General features: G+C 48.3%; 1 protein-coding gene across 1 annotated transcript in view; it reads left to right on the forward strand.

Annotated features, from left to right (window-relative positions):
- The window catches only part of EXOC6B (exocyst complex component 6B), a 507,603-nt gene that overhangs the window by 394,138 nt on the left and 97,550 nt on the right, over positions 1 to 15,915 (forward strand). The window lies entirely within an intron of this gene.

Here is a 15,915-nt window from a genome sequence, read left to right on the forward strand (position 1 = left end):
GGCGGCCCTCTGTCCCCTCACAGCGCCCCGCTCTCTGGCGTTCTCAGCCACGAGGGCAGAGGCTTGGGGTAGGAAGGTGAGGTGGCAGGGCCGGCCTGGCAGGGCTGCCCATGGAGCGGGCCCATGCCCGCCGCTTAGGCTTGGCAGCCCGATCTAGGGGAAAGGGCGCCGCTGGGGAACGGTTCATTCTGCCTAAGAGGGGCAGGCCCGGGGCCTGGGTGATGCGGGGGTGGGCAGCAAGGGGCAGGGCGGGGGGGAGGGGGGGTGGGAAGGAGGTGGAACTGGGCTCTGTCATCTCCCAGGTCTGAAGATGGATGGGGTCAGAGAGAAGGGTGAATGAAGTAAGAGTCAATGACTGATGCTTCTCTCCTTATTAAAACAATCATTTTTTTGTCTGTTAAAAAAAGGGGGCCGGCTTTGTTTGGGCTGCCATGATGATGCAGTGCCTCTTGTTTGCAAGGCCGACATAGTGTGCATTCTGAAAACTTGGGGATGGCCGCAGATTTCTTAAAGCTGTAGGACCCCTCGTGTCGGTGATCCCCCCGCCACTGGGACTCGATTCATGCCAGAACAGCTTTGAACCTGTAATGGATGGCCCGAGCCACCCTCATCCTCACGGATGGGCGCCGTCATCTGTCATCTCGTGACATTGTGGAAGGCGCCATTGGGCGGGAAGCACCCACCGGGGCTTGAGAATTCAGGCCGCGTCCCAGAGACGGGGGTCAGCTTCCTGGCGGTTTGGGGGCCCGATGAGGGGCCGCCCCAGGAGGGGTTCTTTAACACATAGGGTCTGTCACAGATGGGGCAGAGCTTCCCTCCATGTGTTTGGGGGTTGTAAGATGGGCAGGTATGAGGGTTTTCTGGAGTGGAATGAGTTTAGGATTTTTTTCTCCTTTGTTTCATCACTTAAACCGCCAAGACAACTCAAGTTCTATCTGGTGTTCTTAGGAAAGACACGTCCCCAGAGGTGTTCCTCTCCCACTCTGGGCTCCTGAAGGAAGTGTGGGCCCTCTGAATTGGTCCTTGGTCCCCCTGGAAAGCAGTGTATAAAATGTTGACCCTGGAAGTCCTAGGTGGGCCACCTCTTGCACCAACCTGGAGGCCCGCCGAAATCCCCGTGTTCTGTTGTCTTTATTCCTACTCTTAATGCTTTTCCTTTTGGTTGTGATTTTGGTGGGAGGAGAAAACAAGGTTCTGGGTCATTTGGGTGATTGAGTGATGGTCTATTTGAATTTAGCCTTTTTCCTTTGAAAATCTCTTCTTGTGTCACTGTGGAAGTGACTCAGAGGGTTCATCCTTCTGGCCTGCTGCCTCAGGGAGAGGGACCACTCCCCGAGCGATAGATGTCTCACCATTCCAAATCATTCTAGGGCTTTTTCAAAACTGTACTGACTTTCTCTTCAAAGTGTCTCTATCTCCTGGACTCCAGAAGCTGAAGCAGAAAATAACCCGGACAAAGTTCAGAGGTGTACTTGCGTGGGCTTCGGTTTTATCCTCATTTAAACAGTGTGACCCCAGTAATAGGTTCCCAAGGCATGATGGGTACCTGTTAGAGGGTACCAGAGAAGCCCCAGACTCCTTCACACGCTGTTCATCCAGAGGGGAGGAAACGTATCGTGGAAGCGGGTCTGTCTCTCGCTTCTCTTTTCAGCTTCTGCCTCTTCTTGAGAGCAGTGGAATAGAGCAGCCCTTTTCCCAGACGAGCCTGTCAGTGAGCAGGACTTCACAATTTTACTTGCTTTTGCCAGGGCCCTTTTCTGGCTGTTAATCACATTTGCAACATGGCTTTGGTAACTCAGGCAACAACCCCCGGTCTTGGCTCTGTGTCTCCATCTTACATCTGTTCAGCTTGGGTCTGTCACGGTGGGCTTGGGACCCCAGCGTACAAGCGCCCACCCGCCGATATGGTTCACTGGACTCAGTTCATTCGGGGCTTATGTGGAGAAGGACTGATAGAGAGGGGTTACTCACAAATGCTGCATTCATCCTTGAAATATTAATAATGTAGCTTCTGCGAGGACCGCCAGCATTTGCCATCCCACTTGCCCTCCCTAGTCCCGTTTCCTCGCCTGTAAAATTGGGACTGGACGAGATGGCCTCTGGGCCCTTCCAGGCATTCCAGCAAGTATTTATTCTAGACTTCTTGTGTTCCTAGAACTGTCTCTAACACGGTCCCTGCTCACAAGGAGCTTACGCTGTAACTGGGAAATCTGGGCTTACCCACATGAAGCAGCCTGAGACGGCTGGCCTCTGTACAAACCATATTGCACCATCGGGCAGTGGGCAGGAAGGGGCACCGGGCCAGAGGAGAAATAGAGGTCCTCCTGGAGGAAGTGGGGGAGAGGTGGATGGACAGAGATGAAAAAGGACCACGAGGTGGGGAGAGAAAACCATAGGAAGTTTATTGGGGAGTTACTGGGGAGGAGAATTAGTGTGGAGGATCCCCCCCTCTTCCTCAAAGCCTGAGTTAGCCTCCCTAGACTCCGTGCTGACACTTGTCTCTCGTCTTTTTTTTTCTCCTGTCTTTCTTCCCCCTCTTCTTCATCTCCCACGTTTATGGATGCCAGTCCACCTCCCCACACTGTGTGCTCCTCCAGCCCACGGTGCCTCCTCCTCGGAGAGAGGAGGATGGGCTTTTCCCTGGGCCCTTTCAAGAATCTCCGTCCCTTCAGAACGGTTTCCTCTTCAGGGAGTCGAGGCTGTTTTCTTTTCCTTGTGCCCAGCAGTTGTTTACTTCCTACACACTTAACTTTCTTTCGAAGTTGAATGGACCGGATTACCCAACCAGTAGAAAAGGACGTTGCATCAGATCTCCTGAATGGGGCTCTTGGGCAGCAGCTTTTGTCAGCAAAATCATCCCGAGATAGAGAGGGCTTTTTTTAGCTGGAGCTGGTGCCGTTCCCTCTGGACCAGTTATTCCCCAATTTGTACACCTACAGCCTGAAGTAAACACCGTGCATTTCCATCGCAAAGACACACCTGCCTTATAAACAAGAGCTCGGGAGAAACACTCTTTAACCCTCTGCCTCTTTGAATGAGAATTGGAACTTTAGGTCATTATGGCTCGGGAGCTGCTCCTGCTGGGAGTTGAGAGCCTCACCGTGGCTAGGCTGAGAGATCTGCATCCAGCTAAGAGAACTTAGAGCCTTCACTTTGGGCTTCCTCTAAGAGGTCCCTCCATTCAGTGCCCCCCCCCCAAAAAAAAAAAAAAGTTAGTAAAGGTCACTGGTGAAGAGGAAATTTAAGGCTGGGAACACTCCTGTCTTGCTTAACTGCCAATTTGCTCATATGGAAAAATCTTACTTTTATTTAATAATCATTTAATTTCATTTTGCCCTCAGTGGAAAAACCACTTCCAGTAAAAAGCTAGACTTGCCAGACGCAGTATAGATCCAAACCAGTATTTATAGCCACTGGTGACGGCCTCCTTCTCAAATCCTCCGTCCTCCCCTCGGACCAGCTGGTCGTTCGCTCGGCTGGGGCCTCCTGGCGTCTGGGCCTTTGTGAGTCCGTGGGGAAGATGGAGATGGGGAGCAGTGGAGGGTGACACCTTGAGGTGTGAGCCAGCCCTTCTCGCTCAGGAAGCAGGAGCCGTCTCTGGGCCAGGAACTGTCCTGGGCGGGGAGGCTCTGCGCCGACGGGGCGCTCTCCTGCCAGCTCCTGGGGTGCTCTTTCCACACCCAAGCCTTTGTGAGCGGCAGCCAGGGGGAGGAGGAAGCGGGCTGTGGCCCCTGTGGTTAGTTTGGCGACGCCTTGGGACTCCCATCATCCTCAGAGCTGTTTCCGACGGGTCCACGACAAGGGGCGGCTGGAGCTTGAGAGAGCTCAGTGGCCTTGGGATGCCCATTAACAGAGCTGGGAGGGGGCTCTGCCGTTCCTGGCCTCCTTGAGTAGTGAGGCCTTGGGACTTCTCAGGCCCAGAAGGCCCTGCTGGGCCGGCTGGCAGGAGCCTTCAGGAGATGGCGTGGGATTGGGGGTCAGGGGCCTCGTCCTGGCCCTGGTGCTGCCATGTTCCATGCCCTTGACTAGAGGGCCCCCTTGGTGATTTGCTTTTCCTGGCTTGACTGTTGGGCCCTGGGGCGCCCATGCTCTCCCAGGATTGGGGTGAGCAGTTGGGAGGGACAAGCCCCAAGCATTTCCAGATCTACATGCCGCCTTGTGGAGAGGGGGCACTAAAAAGGCAAGATGGTGTCTCTGCACATTGGCAAGGAGCCCAGACACTGCCCAGCTTCCCGCCTTCCCTTCTAGGCTTTGGGGCTAGACTTGTTTGGTGTCCCCATCCAGCCCTGAATCTCCCTTCCACCCCATCGGCTCTGGACAGTTGACAGCCGTCCAGCTCTGTGGTGCTTGTATTTCTGTTCCATTTCATCGATAGCAGATGATGGTTTTCATCACGTTTAGTATGGCCTGGTCTGGGGAGGATTGGGCCTGGGGGCAGGAGAGCAGGAATTCCTGGGCAAACGGGACTTTTCCTTCTGGGGGAGGGGGCGCACCTCCTGTTCATGACCAGGATCATGGCTGACATTATCATGGTGTCTCAAAGTCTGCAGAGGACGACTGGAAAACACGGTGCTTCCTTTGTTGGGCCGACCCGTGACCCGTAGGCATTCTCAGGACTCTGCAGAGGCCTCTTGTCTTTTCCCTGTGGCCATAATCCTGTGGGTCCCTTTGTTACCTCTCAGGCTTAGGTCCCAGAGTCAGCCCCTGCTCATCTCCTGCACCGGCCCTCCATGTCCCACCTTTTCTCCCAACCTTTCTCTTGGTCTGGCTTCCCCTGTCCTGGATCCAGAGGCGCTCTCTGGAGAACATCTGGGGGAGTTTGAGTCTGTGCCTTGCAAAGGGCCAGACCTGGGCTGAGCAGAGATCAAGTGACCCCCAACACATTACTCTTCCCCAAAGTTCAAGTATAATGTCTTTCCTTTTTTCTAACTATGTTTCAGAGGGGTCTCTGGGGCCCAGGGTGGAGAGTTAAGCCAGTAAGGGGATGTCAGCCACGGGAATGGGGGCCTGGCATTCTCTCTGCCAAATGAAAGCTGGGATCACCTGCCCCTTGTTCCCAGGGTCCAGACTGTAGCTTGGCTGGGGAAGGGCCGTCTCAGCAGTTCTGTGAACATGAAGCCCACTCATAGGACCTCTTCCATGAGGTCCGACACACAGAACTCTGTGGAGGAGCTGGTAGCAGGCCCCTCCACCCTGGGCATTCTGGGGAGTACCTGTCTGCATCTCACCATGCTCCAGACCTGGCAGGAGAGCCTCAAGGCTCCAGCTGCCACCTTCCTTTTGTTTGGGGACCTCTCCTAGGGATGCTTGGCAGGAAGAGGGCGGCTTTCCCTAGTGTTTTCCTGTCCTACCAGCCCCCCACATCACTTCATTCATTTCTTTCTCACTCTTTGTTCTCTATATGTCTTACACGGTGGAAGCTGAGAGGAGATGATACATTTCGGTGGGGAGCGATGCTCAGAGGGCCTCCTGCGGGAGAGGACCCGGGGGTTGTTTGCTATAGAGAGAAGGTCTGAGTGTTGTCTGGTTGAACCAGCCCTGTGGGCTGGTCCCGGATCATCCAGAAGGAGAGGAGCACGATCCCTGCATTATTCACTGTCATTTTTACCAGTGGCTAAAGCCAACATTTCTAATATAGTATTGAATAAAAGTGGTGATAATGGGCATCCTTGTCTCATCCCTGATCTTATTAGGAATGCTTCTAGCTTTTCCCCATTACAAGTAATTGATTGCTGATGGCTGCTTATCATTTTAAGAAAAACTTCCTTTATCCCTATGCTCTCTAGTGTTTTTAATAGGACTGGGAGCTATATTTTGTCAAAAAGCTTTTTCTACATCTATTGAGATTATCATATGATTTTTTGGTTAGTTTTGTTATTGACACGGTCAATTATGTCAGTAGTTTTCCTGATACTGAGCGAGCTCTGCATTCTTATTATAAATCTCACCTGATCATAATATATCATCTTGCTGATAGGTTGTTATAATCACTTTGCTAATATATTTTATTTAAAATTTTTGCATCAATATTCATTAGGGAGATTGATATAATTTTCTTTCTCTCATTTGGCTCTTCCTGGTTTATGTATTAGTACCATATTTACATCATAGATGGATTTTGGCGGGACTCCTTCTTTATCTATTTTTCCAAATAGTTTGCATAGCATCGGAATTAATTGTTCTTTAAATGTTTGGTAGAGTTCACTTGTAAATCCATCTGTCCCTGGAGATTTTTTCTTAGAGAGTTCATTGATAGCTTGCTAAATTTCCTTTTCTCAAATTATTTAAATATTTTATTTCCTCTTCTGTTAATCTAGGCAATTTATATTTTTATAAATATTTTTTCAATTAGATTGTTAGATTTGTTGGCATATAGTTGGGCAAAATAACTCCTAATTATTGCTTTAATTTCTTTTTCATCAGTGGTAACTTTACCCTTTTCATTTTTGATGATCATTTTATGATTTTTTGTTTGACCTACTCATTATTTATAATTAGATTATTTAATTTTCAATTAGTTTTTGATCTTATCTTTCCCTGGCCCTTCATTGAATGTAATTTTTATTGCAACATGATCTGAAAAGGAAACATTTACTATTTCTGCTTTTCTGCATTTGGTTTGATTCTGCATTTTTATGCTATAATGCATGGTAGTTTTTGTGTAAGTGCCATGTGCTTCTGAGAAAAAGGCACATTCCTTTCTATTATTATTCAGTTTTCTCCAGAAGTCTACAAATCTAAGTTTTCTAAGATTCTATTCATATTCCTAATTTCTTATTTATTTTGTGATTAGATTTATCTAATTCTGAGAGGGGAAGTTTGAGGTCCCCCATTAGTATAGTTTTGCTGCCTATTTCTTCCTGTAGCTGGCGTAACGTTGCTAAGAATTTGGATGCTGTACGACTCGGTGCATATATATTTAGTATGGATACTACTTCATTGTCTATGGTACCCTTTAACAAGATAGTTTCCTTCCTTCACAATTTTAATTTGATCTATTTTTGCTTTTGTTTTATCTGAGATCAGAATTACTACCCCTTCCTTTTTCACTTCAGGGGAAGCACAATCATTCTGCTGAAGTTTTTCACCCTCTCTCTTTCTTGTAAACAATATATTGTAAGATTTTGGTTTTTAATCCATTCTGCTCTCTGCTTCCATTTTATGGGAAAGTTCATCCCATTCACGTTGACAGTTATGATTACCAGCTGTATACTTCCCTCCATCCTATTTTGTTCCCTGTATAGTACTTTTGTTCTCTGTCCACTCTCTCATCTTAGTAGTGTTTTGTTTCTGACCCACCACCTCCCTCAACCTGCCCTCCCTAATATTCCTCCTTTTCCCTTCTCTTACCCTTTTCTCCTAGTGTTTCTGCCCTCCCTTCTATCCAGTCTCTCCCTTTTCCTTCCCCTTTCTCCTCTTATTTCCTTATAGGGTAAGATAAATTTCTATGCCCAATTTAGAGAATATGTTATTCTTTCTTTGAGCCAAAACTGATGAGATTAAGCTTCAAACAATGCTTACCACTCCCTCCCTTCTTGCCCTCTTCTGTAATAGGTCTTTTGTGCCTCTTCATGTGATCTAATTTATCCCACTACACCTCCCCTTTCCTCTCCTCTCAGTACAATCCTTTTTTCACTCTTTAATGTCTTTTTCTTTATTATCATCACATCAGAGTCAATTTATACCCATCCTCTTTCTATGTATGCTCCCTCTAACTGCCCTAATAAAAGATACAGTTCTCCAGAGTTACAAGTATCATTTTTCCATCTAGGGATGTAAACAGTCTAACCTTTAAATAATAGGGTTTTTTTTTTCCTGTTTATCTTTCTATGCTTCTCTTGAGTCCTGTGTTTGAAGATCAGATTTTCTGTTTAGTTCTGGTTTTTCAATAGAAATGATTGAGAGTCTCTTACTTCATTGAAGCTCCATCTCCTCCCCTGAAAGATGATGCTCAGTCTCTCTGAGTAGTTAATTCTTGATTGTAACTCCAGATTCTTTTGCCTTTTGGAATAGGGTATCCCAGGTCCTCTGATCCTTTATTGCAGAAACTGCCAGATCCTGGGTGATCCTAACTGTTGCTCCTTGATACTTAATGTGTTTTTTTTTTTTTTTCCCTGCAGTTTGCAGTATTTTTTCCCTTGAGATTGTAGTTCTGGATTTTTCCAACAATGTTCCTTGGAGTTTTCCTTGTGGGATCTCTTTCTGGAGATGGTCTATGGATTCTTTCAATTACTGTTTTGTCCTCTGGTTCTGGTATATCAAGGCAGTTTTCCTTGATGATCTCTTGAAGAATGCTATCTAGCCTTTTTTTTTTTTTTTTTTTTTTTTTGGTCATGGTCTAAAGGGAGATCAATAATTTTAAAATTGTCTCCTGGATTTATTTTCCAGGTCTTCTATTTTCCCAATAAGGTATTTTCCATTTTCTTCCATTTTTTCCATTATTTTTAGTTTGTTTGACTGATTCTTGATGTCTCAGAGTCATTGGCTTCCATTGCTTGGTTCTTGTTTTTAATATATGATTTTCTTTAATTAGCTTTTGTATCTCCTTTTCCATTTAATTAGTTCTACTTTTCAAGGTGTGGTTTTCTTCAGTGGATGTTTTTTGCATTTAGCCAATTGTGTTTTTTAAAGAATGGATTTCTTCATTGATTTTTCTTGCATTTGGTCAATTGTATTTTTTAAGGAATGTTTTTTTTTCTGTCAATTTTTGTCCTTTTTCCAAGTCTTTGACTATTGCTTGTATACCTCTCATTTCTTTCCCCAATATTTCTCTCTTATTTACCTTTTAAATTCTTTTATGAACACCCCAGAAGCCTCTTTGGGCCTGAGACCAATTCTATATGAGATTTTCCATGTGGGCATTTTCTCTCTTCCCTGTGCTCACAATAGATTTCTATGATTAAGGTTCTTTGCTGTTCCTTGCTCATTTTCTTTCTTTTTCCTATTTTGTGACTTTTAAGGTTGAACTCTGCTCCTCCGAGCCTCTTGTGTCTAGGGGCTTGCTCACAGCGGGAGGTGGTCCTCCCTGCGCTCCTAGACAACTTCCTGGTTTCCAGGATTGGTGATTTGCCTTCTACTCCCTGGCTTTCCTGGACACCGTCAGATTCTGTTGAGAGGTTCGGTCTCATGTGGTTTTCAGGGGCAACTGAGAAAACTCGAGCCACTTCCGGGCTTCATTCCACAACTACCTGTCTGTCAGGAAGACTGGAGTTAAAAATTCGGACTTGGAGCTTCTTAATTGTATGACCCTGTGCCTCTGGGTCCTCATCTGCAAAATGGGGAAATAAAAAAACCTGTTCTCTCTCAGGGCTGTTGTGAGGATCAAATGAAATCGTATTTGTAAAGCACTTAGCACAGGGCTTGGCACATGCCCTTGGTGAATGCCCATTCCCTTCCGTTGCCCTCACCCTTGCCCTCCATGTGATTTTCCCAACACAGCCATCTGCCCTGCCACAGTGTACCCACCATCCGTCTCTGCTCCCACTATTGGGAGGCTGAAGCAAATCAGTAGTACTCTTGCTCTGCCCACAGGCCTTGGTCCCCTCCCTGGCCAGCATTGGGAGCCATGTGTTGTATCTCCCAGGCGAGTCTAAGCTCCTCGAAGACAAATCTATCCCATATTTATATTTTTATCTCCTTTGCCTAGCTTGGTGCCTGATGGACTGCAGAGGCTCAAAAATGATTGATTAATGGCTGGGGTTTGTATCCATTTAATCTCCAGACTGAGAAACAGTTCCACTTCCCTGATGACTGAGGGATTGCTTTTCCACGCACCTCATCACAAAGTTTGGTCGGTGTTCAATCAGTCAGGCTTCCTTAGCTATAGTGACGAGCCTCGCAGAGAAGGAGCATTGCTATAGAACGAGAAGGGCTCGTTTCTGGGGGAGGAAAACAGCATGGGAGCGAACCTTAGCACGAGCAGGCTGGCCCAGTTAGAAATGAACTGTGGAACATCACCGTACCCAACAGGGCTGCCTGGAGCGCCCCCGGAGCCGGGCAGTGCCCAGCGCCCAGTGGCGGAGCCCCAAGCAGTGCCATTGACTACAGGCAGTTGCTGCAATTGCAGAGCCCATATGTGATGCAGAAGGGACCACTTAGCACTCCAGTCCTTTCACAGCGAGTGCTACAACTGCTGGTACTTGGAGGGTGGCACCCAGCCAGGAAGAACAATCAGCAAATTTATGAATTCTCCTTCTGTTTATACATCAGTTCTAAAGGTTAAACATTAGTTCAAGTCGTAGTTTGTGCCCTGTCCACAGGTGCATCCAATAAAATGCTGCTTGACTTGACTCTCTGGGGTGAAATGCAAACACTTGTAAAACACAAATCGAGTTTTCTTTATTAATGGTCACTAATGGCCTGGGATTAAGGCAGAATTTGTTAAGTAAACAAATGAACAATTAGCAGAGGATAACTCACAAATTTGGTACTTATTATTCCCTGCTGCCCATATTTGCTTGCCAGGATAAATATGCAAGTTTTAAAAATATACATATATATAAAATTCTCAACTTGTAAAATGCACACAATCGGGCTAATTATTTACATAAGAAAAGGATTCACTAGCACTCCTTCAAGCCATGATCTTTTCTAGTCCCTTTAAAAGTTCTGGACAGCGAGTGATGAAGGTGGAGATGAAGAGCTCAGTTTTATACTTCACCACTTGCAAAGCCCTCTTATTTATATGTCCACCTTACGTAAGGTGGGTAGTACAGGGATCGTCTCAGTTTTACAGAGGACACCAGAGCTCCCAGAAGTGAAGGGATCCACAGTCACTGAGGAAGTGGCGGCACCCCACCGTCCTTTAAGCCCCACCCAGTCTTGCGGCTCCCATTCCGGTATTCTGTTTCTCCACAGCTTTTCTGGGGTACTAGGAGCCAGCGCAAATTGGTCTAATGAAGAGAAGGCAGCTCTGGAGAAGTATTCTGTATATGGTTACATGTATTTTGATGACAAAATTAAGATTATCTGCCAATACAATCTCCCTCTTCCTCTACTCTGCATTTTAGTCTTATTTCCTCTTCTTCCTCCTTATAATCTTTGAGGAAAAAGTGGTCTCTCTTGTCCAGGCCAACCCTGTCTTTGTCCCCTCCATCCTGCCCCATTTCAGGTCTTCCAGGAACCTAACCCCCTGGTTCCCACTCTGCCTGGTCCTCTTGTCTCCTGACTCTTTCCCTGCTGTCCACAGTGGGACTCAGGTTTCCCCTCACCTTGACCTGCTGTCCCTATTTTAGAGTTTTTCTCCCTTTTAGGGACATAAGAAAAATTGTTTCCACCTATGACTTTTAGTCTCCTTTCTACCTTTGGGATCTGTCTTTTGATTCCATCAGTCTTTTGATACTGGTTTCTTTAGTCCCATGTCGTTCTTAGGTGTTGCTCAATAAATTTTTCTCAGTGTTTATTAACCGAGGCCTAATCTTCTAGCTTTTGGCCATCTGCTCCTTTTTGAAAATCCAGTAAAAACATTTGTAGCAGCTCTTTTTAGACGTAACAAAGAATGAAATATCGAAAAGGAGGGTGGCAGAGAAACCTAGGAAGACTTAAATGAACTGATACAGGAAAGCTGTGTGTCCTGTAGCAGTAACATGATAAAGACAAACAACTTAGAAAGAATTACGCTCTGTCCTTGCCGTGATCAGCCCCAATTCCAGAGGACCGATGATAGATCCCGGGATAGCCTCATGGACTTGTGCGTGTGAGTGCTTTATCTTTTCTCCTTTAGCTTCTGTGAGTTGGCCTTCTGGTGGTTCTCCTCTTACCCAGCTAAGCATCTGGGTTACACAGTGGAGAGAGTACTGGGTCTGGAGTCAGGAAGACCCGAATTCAGATCCAGCCCCCAACACTTACTAGCTATGTGACCCTGGGCAAGTTTTTAAACCTTATTGAACCTCATTTCTTCAACTGAAAATGGGATGATAATGATGCCACCTGCTTCCCATGAATGCTGTGAAGAGCAAATGAGCTCTTTGCTGTTCTGAGCATCCCTTTTACCCGCTCCGTGGGCTCTGTGGTTCCAGCCACGCCTGGGAATCCGTCTCATTCTTACCCATCCATCCAAGCCCTGCTCAGGCTCCTCTGTCGGCTCATTTTTTTTTTTTTTTTTTTTTGCTCGCCTTCCAACACCCATATTAAGCAGAAGAGTCTCTGGGCTCATCCTTCTGTCCAGCCTTAATCCCCGTGTGCCGTGGAGTATCCCCTTGTGGATGCGCCGTATCCCCCATATCCAGTGTGGCCAGAGCCAAAACGACCGTCATCCCCAGCTGGGGACTCTTTTCCCTCAGCCCTCCCAGACCCACCAGTTGCTCCTTTTGCTTGCTTGACTCTCACACCCATCAAAGAGCCTTTATCTCCATTCTCTTCACTCAGCGTGGCCCCAGCTTTGCCCGGGCTCTTATCATTTCCCTCCTGCCCCATTGGAATATCCTCCTGATGGGTGTCCCCGTCTTCTCCACTCTTCCTAAGGCCGTCTCGCTTCCTGATCTGGCACTTAGTGCCCACAGCGGCCGTGGGGATAGAGCAGGGAAGGTGCCCGCTCTTCTTGGGAGTCCGAGGGCCGCCCACTCCCAGGCTCTCTGAGCTCTTTCAGCCTTGAGGGGCGCCTCTGTCTGCGCCTTGTATCCTGAGCTTCTGGCAGTCTGAAGGAAATATCGGCATGGGGGTGGAAGGGAAAGCTTCTCTTCAGAAAATTAATCTAACTTCCAAGTGTAGAAATTTTGAGAATATTGAAGAGAAGACAGAGAAAGTTGACTCTGAGGGCACTTCCAAATGAGGAGCCCTCCGCTATTCTGAGCTGTAGCATCATCACGGGAGTTCATATATATACTCAGCATAGATACGTATGACTACTTTGAAGAGGACAGCACTCATTTGTATATAAAAGTTCTGTTAAATTAGTTTTTAAAAATTGCTTGTCTTAATGTGTTAGCAGAGCCCTATTTATTTATTTTAATAAAGCCTATTCTTTATCTTTTTATCATTTGATTTCTTTATTTTTTATTTTGTTCAGAAATTTTTATTGAGATGAAATATTCAATCAGGGTAGACATCTCCCTTTTTCAACTCCAAACACTGGAATTAAAACATGAGAACAATGTACGACTCCTGCTGGGGAAGGGGGGGTGGCCTGGCTGGGCCGACCCACGTGTCTCTTCCCTGTCGCCCGGCCCCCACCCCCAGATGCTCTCCTGTGGCAGGACCGGACGGCTCCTGGGGTCAGCAGCGCACACACCAGCTGCATTGTTTGGCCCGCTCTGACCTTTCACCTGTTGATTGCGGCAGGAAGGAAGGAGGTGGAGGAGAGGTAACCTTCAAACACGGCTCTCTCGGCTTCTGAAACCAAATCTGCTCCCCTGCTGCAGGGCAGGGCTGGAGAACATCATTATGGGGGCAGAGCACGCTTGGATTATGTGACCATCAGCCAGGCAGCAAGCACTCCTTAGTCCTAATCAGTCAGAGCCCTGACGTGAGGTCCCTTCCATCTGAACAACCCCGGGCATTGCTTGTAAACTCCCCACTTTTGCCCTGCTTGGAAGAGAATGTGTGGCAGCCATTTGGCCACACTTCTCTCACCTTCCCATTGGGCACAAGGAGGACCCAGCCCCTGGTCCATGCCCTCCCTCCGCTCCCTGTGCCGCCGTCAGCTGGCAGAGCAGACCACGGAGATCCACCCAGTCTCCCCCAAAGGGCAGTGAGGTAGCGCTGCAGGAACAGACCTGGGCCTGGACCCTGGGAGACTCATCTGTAGGAATTCAAATCCAACCGCAGATCCGTACTGGTTGTGAGAGCTTGGCCAGCCACCTCGCCCCGTCTGCCTCAGTTTCCTCATCTGTCAAATGGGCTGGAGAAGGAAGTACCCAACCGCGCCAGTATCTCTACCAAGAAAGCCCTAGCCGGTCACAAAGAGTCACAAACAACAAGTCTCCAGCAGCGTCGGGTTCGGAGGGCACGGTGCCTTAATAAAGGAGAGCCTGGGTGGGGGGGTTTCAGGATTTCCACACTGTTGGACGCGGCGGGTTCCTTTGTCCACCAGAAGTGATCAGAGCTCCAGCCCCGGGGAGGGGAGGGGCCATCATGGGAATGTCCCAAGGTTGCTGAATGGAGGTCTTTGGGGTGGGCAGGATCAGAAGGCACCTGTGGAAAAGGAAAGGTGCGACTCTTGACTTTGAGGCAGAGGCCGAGGAATAGGGCTCTCTGGGGCTGAATAAGCTTTTTTATTGTCTTTGCTCACCTCCTCCGTGGAGTTCTCTGTGCCCCCAGAGAGCCCCAGGCCCGCGGAGGTGGGAGACTGCAGGCCTGTGGAGGGTCTGGCCTGCTGAACATCGGGCTGCTTTTATGGGGAATGGCTGGGAACGGCTCACAGTTCTCGAGTAGGAAATTGCCAGGACAAGGAACATAAGTTTGATTGCTCAGGGCTGCTGCAGACTAATTGCTGAGAAGGCTGAAGTTGGGGGGCCCAGAGAGGCCGACCGACTCCTTGAAATGTTGGTTTTAAACTCCACGTCTGGAGCAGAAGAAAATGACTGTGGTTTTATGTCCGCTGTGTCCTGTACATGTGCTGGGCAGCATAGATTTCGGAGCTTTCTTTATTTTGGCTCCATCTTTTTATGAAGTAATAACCCAAAAGTAAAACTGGCAGCAAGTCAGCAGTGGCAGGGGCGAAACCATTTGCTTTTTTCTTTTTTCCCTTTTGCCCATCTCTCCCCTCCCCATGTGAGGTGAGCCCTCGAGCACTTGACCCGTGGAGTGTCACGGGGACAGAAGGAGCTGGGATGGAGTGGGGAGTGGGGAAAGAGAGTCATTGCCCTTCCCAGAAGCTCCTTTGGGTCCCGAGCTGATGGTCAGCTCCAGGGAGGTCTCGCAGCCCAGCAGGGTGGAGGTTCGATTGCTCAGTGGAGAGCCGCTGACTGGCCCAGCCATTGCCCACCCGAGTGTGCCCGTTTGGTCTGAGCATCTCTGTTGCTGTCCTCCGGGTAGCGTGCTACAGCCGTGGCGTCTTTGCTGGGAATGGACCTGAGGTGTTGGCAAACAATCCGATGGCACCATTTGGAGCAAGTTGTTTTTTGGGAACGGGAAAGGAAGGACAGTGATAGGAGTGACGCTGGAGTTCTTGGAACCAGAGTGAATGAGGAACATCGTACCCAGCTCCCTCCAGAAAGGCCCCGGAATCGGCTCTCGAGCCTTTGCTCTCCAGGGAGGCTCCTGGGAGGGAGCGCTGGCCACCATGCCGCTTGTGCAGTTTGAGTCTGGTCTGCTTGTAGACAGCCTTGCCGAGCATTTGACTTTGGCTCACAAAGGGCCCGGTTTGGGGTTTTCCCCTATTGATTTCCCTGTTCCTCTCAGACCTTATTTGACTTGACTGGGAGACACGGGCACCAAGTGGCCAGTCCGTTGGGACCTGAAACATCTGATGTAAAGAGGGCCACCTGCCACCCGAAAAACGCAGCCTCTGCTTTTGACTTCTTCCCAGCTCCGTCATCTTCCCGCGTTCTAGCTGCGCTCTTTCATTTCGGAGCCTGGGGCAAGATGTTCCTGGAAAAGAGGGCTCAGAATGTTCAGCCAATTAAGCAGTTCATTGGCCGTGCCTTCCGAGATGCTTCAGGATGTTAGTGGTGTGCACCATTGAGACCCAAGTGGTCATGGCTCAAGAAGCAGCGCTATTAAAGATGGCCGGCCGACCGAGCGCCGAGGGCAGGGGACGGGCGCAGAAAAACTTGGAGAAAAATCTTTCCGGGAAGAGAGAAAAGTCAGTCAGTTGTGACATACAGAGCTGGAAACCTTCAAGAGCAATAAGCCTCTCGTTTCCTTCTAATCCTCTCCACTTTGTTCCTCCCACTTCAGTCAGAGCCAAAGTCAGATGTGTGTTGGACATGATCCGCTGGCTCCTCCTTCTCCCCTGCTGCCCTCGGCCTCTTCCTC

The sequence above is a fragment of the Antechinus flavipes genome, chromosome 2 (assembly GCF_016432865.1).
Source record: "Antechinus flavipes isolate AdamAnt ecotype Samford, QLD, Australia chromosome 2, AdamAnt_v2, whole genome shotgun sequence".
Lineage (NCBI taxonomy): Eukaryota > Metazoa > Chordata > Mammalia > Dasyuromorphia > Dasyuridae > Antechinus > Antechinus flavipes.